Source organism: Rhinolophus sinicus, chromosome 17 (assembly GCF_057876585.1).
Source record: "Rhinolophus sinicus isolate RSI-liver-muscle chromosome 17, RSI-T2T, whole genome shotgun sequence".
NCBI lineage: Eukaryota > Metazoa > Chordata > Mammalia > Chiroptera > Rhinolophidae > Rhinolophus > Rhinolophus sinicus.
Window position 1 is genome coordinate 178,929,455 of NC_142517.1, and position 14,126 is coordinate 178,943,580.

Below are 14,126 nucleotides of genomic sequence, written 5' to 3' on the forward strand. Positions count from 1 at the left end.
TATTCCCAGTCATCCAGTTAGCATCCTTGAAAGGAAACACTGTTACCAGCATCTTATGATTATTCCAGAGATATTCTATACGTGCTATTATATATTTCCATCAAGAGTTCCAGACCTGGCAAGGCCAGAGAGGTCATTAATTAATCCCAATTTGATAATTATCATAAAGTAATAGTGGACCTTTTAATTCTAATCTCAGCTTTGTCACTTACTGTCATGGGCAAGTTATTTAATCTCTCTTCTCCATTTTCACCCTTCATAGGATGAAACTAATAATCTCCACCAGATAGGATTGTCAGGATTAAGTGAAGTAATATATCAAAGTCCCAGATACACTTCTTGATTTTGACTATGAGAAATAGAATCTTTTATTTTTTTTTATGTACTAGCATTTCAAATGCAGAGGATGAATTCTTATCAAGGTAGGAATAAAGGTATCCATAGAATATATATAAAAAGGAAGTATGTGTCATGTAGTCTGTTTTCATAGCACTATCACTCTACTTTTCCCTGCCTTGATGAAGTTGACTGATTCTTCCGTAATCACCCTCATTTCATTATTAGTTTAGTTGTCTTGAACCTTCTCCAAGACAACTTCACATAACCTGAAAGTCAGAAGCCTCCTCGAAAAGCACTGCTTTCAAAGATTGTATGCAGAAAATATTATTGAGAGAGTAAGAGAAGAGGGGATTTATCATTTAATAAAAACTGATGATGCAAGTAAAATGTGCCAGTCCCTTTGTTAGATGACACAGACCAGGCAAACACAATAAAGAAAATGGTACTAAGGACTGCTCATTTAGAGACTGGTGAAATTCAATAGACTGTTTGGTCTTTTGAGGCCTAGAAAATCATTAGTCTCACTCAAATTTAAGATCTGTTATAAGTTTTTTAAAAATCCAGCCAAACAGTTTAAGCAATGAAAGGGGTTTATTGGCTCATATGACTGAGAAGTCCAAAAACTGGGCAGGCTTTAAAAAACCATTGGCTCCGTAGTGTCAACTAAGACCTACTTTCTTTCCATTGCTGTACTCTGTCTTCCATGATGTAGTTTTCATCTAAGACTATCTCCTCTAACGGTTCAAAAAAGGTAGTTGGAAACAACCAGAGCTACGTGCTTCCTGGTTGATATCTATAAAAGCAGAGAGTACTTTTGAGGCAACTCTAGTGGATTACAGAAAAAATAATAAATCCCAAACTCCTGCAACTAATTCCTTAACCTCAATGTCCCTAATTAGTTCACATGCCTACCCTAAACCAATGACATGGACAAGGGGATGTGATATTCTTAATTGCCCCAAGACAATCAAGAATTATTCCTTGAGCTGGACAATCCAACCCAAAAAATGCTAAAAATACATAATGATTATTTAGAAAGTAGAAAGAGGCCTGGATGGTAAGGAGGGATGTCACAATTGTCTACTAGAGCTCTTGTCACTGCTTCTCTCTGCAAATCTAGTCTATGTCATTCTCTTTGGCTGGCTCCATGTGCAAAATTTTTACTTTGTGTTCCTTCATGAATTTGACTTACACATGGTGAGGCTTGTCATGGGACAACTCTTAAACCAAATACCTGTGATTCTGCAAATCCAATTCCTATCACTCATCTATGATTCTTGTGACCTAGTTCAAAATTCTCAAATGATATCATCTAATTGCTTTGGGCCTAACCCATGGATTGACTCTGACAGTGAGTTTCCACCCACTAGTCCTCCTCACCGATAGCCAGAGGAGAGTAGTCATCTGATGTAATCTGGATGTCTAGGCCCATCTGTTCAGCAGGGTTTGTGGGCGGGAACAGATTATTTTAGAAGGGGATGTGGGCAGAAAGGCAATTTTATACGTCTCTAACCATAAAAATCCCACGGGTGAAAATGATAGGAAGAAAGTGGCACCAAATTTAAAGATAAAAGGAAAGCTGCCACCATGATTCAAAATTAAACTGGGTCATAGACTTTAATTGCTATTTGAGGCTTATAATCTCTGAAATTTACTTAAAGAACATTGAAACACTTCTCCAAGCAGAAACATCACAGAAAAAAATCTTTGACCATAAATCTAGAACCTAAAAAGATATTTATGCTCATTACATCCAAGACTCCGAGAAGTATCTTTTTTTTTTTTTTTTTTTTTGCAAACTGTTACTTCCCCAAAATGAGTTTAAATATTGCAAGGGCTAACAGAATACCCCAGTAGAATATCTCCCAACAAAACTGCACTTTACTACCTATTTTAACCTCTTGATTTCCAAGAGGGTGTTAAAGATTCCCATCCCACCCCATTCCCAGCCTAATACGAGATGTGTTCACCGGAAAAGGAGATTTTAAGTTCTCAGCAGTACCTATGGTTCTAAGGAAAGAAGTGTATTGGTGTCAGAGTAGCACAATAAAATGTCTGCTGGAGCAAAAGAGGAACCCAGAAAACCAAAATGAGAAGTGTTTTTCTTCACTCTCTTATAATACATTCAGACTCACTTTGACCCAAATAACCATCTGACTGGTTACTATTTTAAATGTGAAAGTAGCATAGAAAGGACTGTCTGTAGCCCCCATAGAACTGGAGTGGAGTGGACTGGACTGAAGGCACCAGAACTTCCCGCTAAGGCATGAAAATTGCACCAAATGCTTTCTTGGTGGGTCTAATACTTGAATTAAAAATCCTCTGCCTAGAGTAGTCCAAGACACCAAAATAATAATGATAATAATAATAATGTTGAACTAAGGGAAAATATAAGAAACATAGAGAAAACACGTTTCAAAAAATGTTATTTGGCCTGTTGCTAATTCTGATTTTAGTTAAAAAACAAAAAAACAAAGCTCAGTGATGGTTAAAACTAAACAATAGTTAAAAGGAAGAAGGAAAATTTTAGACATAAAGGCAAAATTTTTTAAACCAACATTTCATGCAGCAACTCCTGCCTGGCTTACAAATTTCTCAATAGCTTTGATTCGTGGAAATAATGGTTATGCAATTTCCACACATTGTACTCCAATCACAGCATGTAAGCAATAGTAAAAAGAAAACAACTAAACACACTTGACGCTGGAGAATTTGATAAGCTTTTCTTTTTCATTTCACAAAGTTGCCTTGATATTCTAAGGCAATTGAAATATTCCTAGTGAGCTTTAATCAGATGTAAGTAAACACAACAAAGTGTCTCAGTTTCTTAAATGTATCTATAGCAGCAGCACTGGTTAAATCTAGTTGTGAAAAATTAAGCAAAAGGAAACTATTGGACTATGAGAATTCCACAGTTGACAGATTGTTGGTCTTTCTCTTAAAAAAAAAAAAAAAAAGAAAAGAAAAGAAAAAAAATCTCCACCATCTGTTTACAAAAGATGAGAAAACTTGGAAAAAAAATGATTTCCCTTAGGGCATAATGCTGGAGCCATTCAAAGAGAGGTCGCTGGCATTTTCAGTGAGGATTTGGTACAAGGAACAAGACAGCATCAGGTCTGCACAGTCGTCAGCCAAGAAAAACAAAGATGATTTCCTCTAGTCCCTATTTTAGTTTTATTCTTTGAACTTCCAACAGTGTATTTATTATTGCTGTTATTATTTTGTACTGGGCATAGATTGTTTCAGGAATCATCTTGGTTCCGTTTTTTTGAAGTTCTTTATCTTTTTTTGTTAATTTGTTGAGACCGGTTTCTAAAGTGCTCCACCTTCACCACCTGGCACTCTACAGGGGGCTGCGACTTGGAGAACATTCCTCAGTTCTGTGCTCAGCTGCGGACTGGATGGTGAAAGGAAGCGGCAGAAGGAGGTAGAGGTTCAGATTTGGAGGTAGGTGGCAATACAATATTTCAAAATAAGTATCCCCAACCTGCAGATCAGTGATAAATTTTCATACACTCTGTGTACCTGGAGAAATAAAGCTAATCTATCAATTTTAATTCTCTCAGAAGGACTTTTCCCCTTCACATACAAAATCCTGAATTTCACCTCCTCACCCTGTTATTTCTATATGATTAATCGTATATTGGTCACTTGTCACTAGATGGCATCATGTAGTGCTTCTTGATAGTAGCAGTAACTAAATTGAGTAAGGTTACAGCTTGGGCCATTTTTCAGTATTTTCTTCTGTAGTATGGATCTAGAGAATCTAAATCAGATACTAGATATTCACCTTTGTTTCATGGGTTGGATTTTATAAAATATGTATATTCTTTGAGATTTATTTCTCTCAGTGTATCTTGCTGGTATGTGAACCCAACAATTAGTAGTCTTAAATAAATAATAAATTAGTTCTCCCTCCAAATTTTCTTCCAAGTCACATACATATATATTTACTTATAGAGACTTCCCAAAAAATAAAATAAAGCTCACCACATCCAGGACCTTGATCTAGACATATAGGTAGAAATGCATGTATGAAAACTTGTTTTATCTAAGCATGGCCAGTTAGAATCTAGCCATCTAGCCATGGATAAGCAATACTGATGGAATAATGTAAAAATAACCAGTTGATGCTTTTATAAACCTTTGAAATTTATAAAGGAAATATAACAGTGAAAAATAATGAAAACTGATGTAAATATGAGTTAATGATCACAGTCTTGTTCTCTCCCAGATGTGACAGGTAATTATAACCATTTTTATTTGTTGTAGTCCAATAAAACTTATTACTGAAGATGAATTATAATTCTATGCTGTCAACAAAACAGAGTCTTTCTAAATGATAATTATGACTTGGTGACCTGAAAATTTGTAAATAATACTAGATGATAAAATGTATTATATGGAGTAAGGCTAACATGATAGAGGACACATAAACAGATTAGATGACAGATAAATGGATAGCACCTAATATAATACTCGATATTCTAAATAGTTGTCTAAAATCTGTAATATTAATTTTCTATTTTTTATTTACTTATTTACTACCTGAAAAATTCTGTTTCATTTTGTTTTTACTTCATGTATTCATCTATGTATTAATTCATTCAACAAACAGCGGAACACCTACACTAAATTAGACACTACAGATGCAAAAATCAATAAGACACTAAATTTGCCCTCAGAAAGCTTTTAGTTTTTTATGTTGTTAAGCATCCATAAAATAAGTTTCAGACTCAATCATGGATTTGAGGGTAAGGAGGAAGAAGAAAGAGGTAGACACAGAAGGAGGGAGAAAAGGATGGAGAGAGAGAAAAAGAGAGAATGCAGAGTCTGGGAAACAAGATGCATATATTATGATTATTGTTCTGTCAGCCATTCATGCTGTGTCCCTGGACCTCCCTCATTGTATGTTCAAATGAAATAATTTTATATGATAGTGCTTTATAAACTGTAAAATACTTTTTAAATGTTTTTTTAAAGCTTTTTAATCTCTTCCTATAAGAATACCACAGTTTTTAAATAGAACTTTGATCCTGCAATCAAAGTGCTTACTATTTTTTCATTTCCACACAACTTCGAAATTCTAACTGCATAAATAAAACCCACTAAATTTCCAACTCACTCTGCAAAAAAAATAAATAAAATAAATAAATAAAAAGTGAACAGAAATACCATGATCTTAAGAGTGAAAAGGTGAGAAGCTGAACTCATGGCCCTGTGATCACATTAAATTCTGAAACTGAGACTCTGGGATTTCTTTCTCCTCTTATACTTTGCTAACTCTTGTTACTCCTCTTGATTTCTGCAGATGACAAATGGAAATTTCAAGCATATTCTGTTACAATAACACATGTGGGATAAAGAGACCTCTTGTGGGGTTCATTCTGGTCCTGTAACATTACATCTTCTACACTTGGATGGTAGAAAAACACTAAAAAAAAAGTTCTAGTTGATTATTGGATTAGGACATTCAGTACATCACCTATTTTTCAGATTAGCTCAATAGTTTTGCAAAATGCTTTTCATTTTTCATTAAGGCCAGTCATATCATCTTCTACAATAGATAAATCAGAAACTGCTTTTCCCACCAATTGTATGCAGGAATCAAATTGTAAAGAACTCCAAACTCAAATGTATTTAAGACCACAATGAAAGACATAAAATGATGTATTTGGTCTAGTTCTTGACTGGATTTGGGTGTGTAGAAAGATGTTTTATCTTAATTTTCTGGTCCATTATCTGGAGATTTGTCTTGTTTTGTTACTGTAGTAAGAGGAATTTTTATTATGATAATAGCTTTCCAATAAAGATAAACTTATAATTAAGCATTTAGGCTGATAATGTCCTCCCAATATATTAGTATATCCTTGTTTGAAACAGTCTTATTTCATTAGGAAAAGAAAAAAAAGTAGCTTGGATTCATTCTACCTGTTTAAAGTGTATGCCTATCCTTAATTTGTTCTAGAATATTTGTTTGCCATCAGACATGGGCTGGGACAAAAATTGAAGGTTGGAAATGAAACTTTAGGTACTGAGATATCTGTTTACCATATTATTTCTTTCCTGACTTTCTCTTCATTTTTTAGGCTTATGACATTTGTGTTTATTTAAGAAATATTTTTAAAATGACTTATTAGTATTTGCACACAAGGAACCTAGAAGATGGAATTCCACTTCAGTTCCAGAGACCATAGCACTTAAGCCTTTTACCATCAGTATATTGGATAAAAAGATAGTCTTTACCATAAAAATATGTGCACCTACATTTCGGTGTGGACAGAACTCTTTGGAAGGAAGCAGATTTTTTTTTTTTTAATTACTTTGGGAAAATGTATTGAGGCTTTTCTCTAAAAATAAAATGATATTTCATCAGTATTGGTCACTTTTTAGCCATGTATGAAAAATGATGACAGATGCTCATAAAAATCTAAAAGAAACTTCATGTTGTTCTCTTATGAAATGGCAAATGTATTTCCTTTAATTGCATTTTAAAACAAAAACCATGGTTTTCTTGTATTCATTTTAATACACAATGCGAGCAATAAAGCTATGTGCCCCTTGACCCGCCAATAAAAAAAACAAACTTTACCACTTTGATTGAAGGGAGTTCAGGAAGCCATACGGTCCCACCCAAAGTTCTTGCATTCAAAATGTCCTCTTGGGGAAGAAGATTCAAGGTGTTTTTAAGAACAAAACTTTCATGTTTCTGCCTATTAACAATGGCACTTCCTGTTTTGACCTCTAACCATACTAGACTATCAATAAAGTAAGGAAATGGACTTCTTTTTGCATAGTGAAAAGCACTTTTGCTCTTTCTCACAAAGTATGTAGCGTTCAAAATGAAGATTATCACAACTCATTTCTCCTGAAGTCCTATATATTGATCTGTGGTCTCCCAACAAAGCTTGGTATTTTCAATAATTTACTATTACCTGACCATCCATGAGCCTGGTATTGGAGCCAACAGAATGTGCAATAATCTACCTTTCAAATATAAATAACGCCACATGTTGCCTCTAAATGGCCTGTGTGTTTTACTAAAAGGCATTAACAGCCCTTAACAGATACAAGATTCAGTGACTGCCTCCTTTTAAGCCACTTTCCTTCAAAAAAACGGAAGGAAGAAAGTAGGGAGAGAAAATAGCAAGTTAAAAAGAAAATGAAGAAGAGTGAAGGGAGAGAGGGGGAAAGGAAGAAAGAACAATTAGAGTAGACTGAGAAGACCATTTCAAAGTGAGAACCTACTTGTAAGATTCAATCATCTGAGTACCAGTTGCTTCCCAAAACCAGAAAGAAAGGGAAAAAAAAGAAAGAAAGAAAATTAAGCAAATTCACTCCACTTAGTATAAAAAGTAAGCCATGTTAATTTTTAAAAGTAGATACAGATTAATGGAATGTTAAAGAAGTAGGCATGACATCAAAATAACAAAAGCATTTTAGAAGGTAATGTTCTTAAAGTTAAAAAAAATAAATAGCACTACATATTGCAAGAGGACACTAAAGTGGAAAAAATTCTCAGTGACTATTCTATTTTCTGTAATGACAATTTACTAGAAATGAAAATGTATTTTCTTAACAAAAAAAGACAAAACGTATCTTGGAATTTGTCCTTCAGTTCTTGAGGGAAGTTATATATTTCTACGCCACAGAAAAGCGATTTATTGACTTTCCCAGATTCCAAAAAATTTTCTTTAAATATAAATACATATTCTATTAAATATGTAGGTACACAATTTAAATTACATATGTATAGATATTAGGGTCTTAGGAAGCCTTAAGTGACTGCTTTCTTTAAAATATTTTAGTAATTAGGACAAATACAATAAAAATAAATTCCTTCAGGTATTTATTATCATTAATGATTTCTGTATGACTTTTTTTAAAATAAGAAATTTCTGTTTCAGATGCAAATTCCAGATTGTTACCCATACCAAATGATACCAAAATAATAAAACACTTGCTAATGCAGAAGAGAAGCAAAACATCCTCAAAGGGTTCTACTGGTGTAGCTAATAACAAAGTTGTTAAGACTGCGAATCCCATTTGGAAATTGTGCAACTTGATGAGCATATGCATGAAAGATATTAGTGGGAGATCTGAGATAATGAAAGATAATTAGAAAAGTCAATGTTTAGCAAAATGCATTCTAGGGTAAAAATAAGTTTTAGAAACAGAAGATTTTTCTGTCAAAATAACTAAAGTGATTAGGCTTTCCTGACTAACACTACTATAAACTTACAAAACTGAAATTTAAAAAAATGGGTAACTGCAAAGCAACAATGTTTTCTCCTTCTTCCATAAAACAACACTTTGTAAAATAATTTTGCTGTAAAAAGAATTACCAGTATATCCTTTCCTTAATTCTTGATTTAGGTTTTCCTATATTTTCCACAAGTAAACAATTCATACTCTTCATTATCAAAATCATTCAGGGCAGGGAATTAGATAATAGATAAATCTTTTCTTAAAAACCTTTACAAATAAAATATATAATGTGGCCATGATAATCCAAGTTCAAGGAGACACTCAATATTTAAAATCATTTTTGTCTCTAAAAATCAATTGCTAAGCAGGTCCAGTTTTAGATTGTGAGTGCTTAAGAGCAAGAACTAGGGAGCCAGATAGTCTGTATTCTAATTATACCATAGTACCACACATTAGACTCTCTAGTAAATTAGACCAATTCACCCCAGTAAACTGTAGTTTTCTCCTTTTTAAATAGAGATGGTAAGAGCCCATCTTTATAGGGTTGTTCAGAGGATTAAGTGAGGTAAGTCCTGCTTAGTACAATGTCTGAGACACAGTAAGCAAGCTATAAAATGACCGGTTGCAATAATGTTATTGTTGATGGTGATAATGATAATGCCTATTCTATGAGGCTTCTAAACTTCCACCTGAGATTTCTAGTTTTACCTGGGGCTAAGAGGTAAGCCCCCGTCTCATGTTCTTCTTGAGAACCCCGTGGATCTACACAGAAGTAGAATGTTAGAATTCCACTCTCCTGTTCCTGACACCTTTACACCTCTGTAGTTCTTAAGTAAGGAGGTTTGTAGATTTGAAAAAAGGAAGAGGCCGTCCCCGTATGTGTGGGAGCCACATCTTTAGGAAGAGAACCCACAGATCCAGCACTGTTTTCTCTGAGACGTGTTTGAAAACTACATGGCAAAGTCCTGAGACTCATCACTTCAAAGGTATAAATCTTCAGTTCGGTTGTATCTCAAATATAAAATAAGAGTTCTATAGAATTTGATAAAACTATGAAGTGAAGTTTCGAAGTTGAGGAACACAAGATCTGTGCTAAGGAAAACAAAGACAATTAACAGGCCTATAAAAATCACAAAAGCTAGAAATATGCAGTGGATTAGGATTTGATGAGGAGCTATTCTGATGCTAATTAAACAGTAAACCCCTCCCAAAAGACCATCACAGGAATACTGTACTTTTGACTGCAACTGAGACCATTTTGACTTCTCGTCCTGTCTCACAGACCAATAATAGAAGAAAATGTATTTAAGGGAGAGCACAATTGCATCCTTTTTCTTTGGACCTAAAGCACCTTGAAAAGTTGTTGTCAGGGTAAGTCTTCTTATGTTCAACCCACCTTAGGTTTAAGACATTATTATCAAGGCTTTGGGAAGGTTACTTAATGCTTCTCTCACGTGCCTGTGTATTTCCTTACTATTTAAACTTTTGAATCTGGTATTGTGGGGTGATGGCACTTGACCAAGATTTAAGGAAAGGAGAGTGCTTTTGGGGTATTAGTGATACTTTTTTAAAAAGATATAAACTTGAATTTCTGCATAATAGATACTGACGATCCAAGGAGAAATTTGCCACCTTTGATCTTGAGATTCATTACCTTGTTCCTTTCCCTCTTCCAATCCCTTTCTCTTGAGCAAAGCAACAGATCTAGGAACTAACTATAGAGAAGAATGTAAATGTTTAGCACATAGAAAATTAAATTGTTGACGTTTGTGGTATACACAGGGAATCATTCATTTGAAGCTGTAAATTGTTAGATCTGTGTTTTTAAAAAGAAATCATTATAAGACCAAACAAAACTCAGGTGACTGGTTCTTTGCCATCTAAGTAATGTGAAATGTTCATCCAAGATCTTATGAGTCAATAGTGTGGTCTACATAATTGTAATTGTGAAGAACCAAATAAGACATAGATAATAGGTTTTATTTAAACCTCTCAAGATTTCCTTCAGTTCTGAGCATCTGGATTCAAGTATGATGTAGAATGTTGGTTATATGACACAATTATCAGGCAACATTATATGATGTAATGTGCAGAAGTGTGTGTGTGTATGTTACGTGTGTGTGTGTGTGTGTGTGTGTGAACTTTGCTGTGTTGGGGAAGAAAACTTTTACCCTCTTAGGTTCTGTGGCTGGCCTAAGAATTAAACTGATATAAGGCAGATTACCAGGAGAAAAATATGATAATTAATTAATTATTTTAATGTACATGAGAGCCTTCAGATGGAAAATGAAGACCTGAAGTTGTTAGGTCCAAAAGCTTATATAACTTTTTTCACAAAGAACGATAAATTGTGGGGATGTGACAAGACAAAGGATCTTGGGCTAGGGGAAGTAACTTGTGGGACAGTGACTAATAATTACGGGGGTGGGGGGACTAATGAAGATAAGGGTTATTTTAGTCAGTTTTTACAGGTCCGTTCCATTAAGGACTCCCAGTCTTGTGATAAGGATGTTGTCTTTCAGGTACAAGGGGCCGCCTTTCTCATTGGAAATTTTGTGACCTGCTTTTAGATAGAAAGGGGGCGGTCCAACAGCCCTTCATGAATCTGCTATTTCTCAACTGCCTGCAAATCAAAATAATACACCAAAGTGGCAAATTTTGGATGGCATGTCTGAATTCCTTCACCTGATAACTTTTCAATACGGAAACAACAAAATGATCTTTTTAACTCCTAGTGTATCCACCTATAGCGGTACATGTATATGTTGATTGTTCATAATATCAAGTCATTTGCCCAGTAAACAAACACACTACAGCCTGTCACTTTACAGCCTGATACATAGTCCGAGGTTTGTGTGTAATTTAGTCAGAAAATAAGCAATTTGGTCAGCAAAGATTTTTAAGCTGATCAGAAAATTGAACTAGTAAATTTTTAAATAAGTGAGATATATACATCTTAAAGAAAAAAAATATACTAGCATGACCTTATCTCTTTGAATTGATCATTAATGCCAAAATACTTGAATGACATCAGGGAACATACACAGAAAAATCAATGGACAAACTGAACACTAAAAGTATTCCTATTCAAAACCATTCAATTAGAAAAACTGATCTGAATTGTAAAACATTTATGCAATGATGAAATGGAATGTTAAATGGTAATTGGAAGTTAGGAAGGATAATAGACAATGAAAGTAAATGCAGATAAATGTCCACATAGTGTAAACGATGCACTTTAAGACATTTAAAAAGCATATGCAGTTTCCATAAGGCTGGCCTTAAAAGTGGAAGAAGCAAAGAATACAAACACTGTGAAGTACAGCGTAAGGAAGATAGTCAATGGTATTGTAACGGCTATGTAACAAGTCAGAAGGGTAGTAGCTTGGGGGGTGGTGGTGTAAATATCTACCTATTACGTTACTTTGTACACCTGAAACTAATAAAAAAAGAGAGAGAGAATACAAACACAAAGACTAAGACAGGTCATTAAGTAGTATTTGTGTTTCCTGGGGAACTAATATTGGACTTGGATCTGTAACAAATTTTCAAATCCTGCCTTATGTTATATATTCTCTGCTGGAATTGCTTTGTGCTCTTAAAGTTTTTTTTGTTTTGTTTTGTTTTTTTTTTTTTTTTAATATGTTGCACCTTCAGATTAGCTGAGCCAAGGGTACAGTTTTAAAGATACAAGAAAATTACTTACAGGCCCAGACAGATCAGTAGTCAATGCCAACTGTAAAGTGTATGGAGGGGGTGTCCACTCCCTGGGATAGAAGCTCAGACTCCAGACTCCAGGCTATTGGAAGGCCTGAAGTGTTAGTTAACTCTGTTGATGCAAATCCTCTTATAATTTGAAATACTCTCAGCTCCCCAGAGTAGGAGGCCCATCCCAAGTTTATTCTCTCTTAGCAACAACGTATTTAGAAGGTTAAAACCTTAAGGAGAAATAGCGTTCAGGGAATGAAGATCAGGAGTAGTCTTGTAGATGCCCTGATGATTGTGTTGCCATTTACTGAAACAAAGCAATGACATGAGCACACTAAATAAACCTATTTGTGACACATCAGTAAAAATGGATGTTTGCAGGGTTATTTGTTTTTACTGTACTTTACTGTATGCTCAAAAGTATTCAGGGTCTCAGTTCTACAGCTTTAATGAGATTGTCTTGTCCCAGGTAATGTGAACATTGAGGAGTTTTGTTTTTCTTCTGCTGACTGGAGTGATTGATGGTGGTTTGTTTTTGCATCTTTGGTACCTGATCCCAATATTTGGTCACTGATCCCAATCCTGTCTTACCATAATAATTTTAATAATTAAAAAAATTAAATTCTGGATTATCGTTATTTAACCTAATCCATATAGCCATGTAGATATTTTTCAATTCTCTCTAAAGCCTATGGTGCTCTCATCTTTTTCTTTTTCTTTTTTTTTTGGTACTCTAATCTTAAACTCTCTTCTTGATAACCTCACACTGAAGCTCAGGCCATTAGACTGTTTGACTCAAATCTCAATTACTACTTTACTCAGGACTCCATCCAAATGCACCTCAGAGGCTTGGAATTTCTTCTACCTCTTAAGCTTCCTTTCTTTTTGCTTATGTGCCATCCTCTTCAGCTTGGTTTTCTATTTCCAACCCCCAATTTCCCTCTTTTTTAATTACACAAACAAGAGTACTTTTCAATTCTCCATGGCCAACGCTGAAATGCTCGTAGTGGAAGAAGTAGTAAAGCTGTGTGTCATAGAATTTCTTACTAGGGTACCTCAGGCAGTGCAAGCATTACCCTGCAATAAGTAAATAGCCCAACTACCTGAGTTTGCAGTGAAACTCAAATGTGTGAGGTTTCCTGGCCTGAAGGGCAGTCGTGTGAGAGGTGACCCACAGACACAGCCCTCACTGGATGCAGGGCCTGAAGGAAAACAGCAGACAGAAGTGTTCAGGCTACTTGTCAGCACGTCCCCGATTACAAACTGCAGTACTAAGGTGGACAAAGATATATTTTGCACTGTTTGAATCCCTACATTTTAAGCACTTTTATAGAACTCTAAAATGAAGTATCTGCAGGCTATCTAGACCTTCTAGTAAATGTACTTGATTCCAAAAGCCTTCCAAAAATTCCAATGTTGGCTGGCATTTCATTCCTTTTCTTATAGTAACAAATTAAGTGTGATCCCTGGCCTAGAGATGAACTATTTCTGGTTCACCCTATTTTCGTCCACATGTCTTGACAGCTTAGTTACCAGTCATTGCTAGATGTGTATGCTACCTGAAGATCTGGAGCATGGAGGGAAGAGAGAAGGACATTGTTTTGCTTTCAACTAGGAATCTGGTTTGTGTATAGATAAAAGCCATGCACTGATCTGCTGCTGTACCCAGTCAGATTCGAAACTCTTCTCAAGGTAAAACAGCAAACTTCCAAAGTGAGTCATTAGCTGCATTTGCAAAGCTGTGAAGGTGAGGCACCCTATATTGTAAAACATCACTCTAGATTTGTAACCATACCTATCATGTTAAAAAGAAAAAAGGTACGAAAAACTGGAAAGCCAAATCAAAACTACCTTCCAAAGCAAAATGCTGA

At 35.0% G+C, this 14,126-nt stretch overlaps 1 protein-coding gene across 2 annotated transcripts in view; it reads left to right on the plus strand.

Annotated features, from left to right (window-relative positions):
• The first annotated feature begins 3,028 nt into the window (after nt 1-3,028).
• The window catches only part of SLC39A10 (solute carrier family 39 member 10), a 112,935-nt gene continuing 101,837 nt past the window's right edge, over nt 3,029-14,126 (plus strand). The window contains exon 1 of one of the 2 annotated variants that reach the window (XM_074339542.2): nt 3,029-3,786. The gene's annotated coding sequence lies outside the window, so the exon portion shown is untranslated. The remainder of the gene's footprint in view (nt 3,787-14,126) is intronic. The other variant, XM_074339534.2, reaches the window with a different exon arrangement.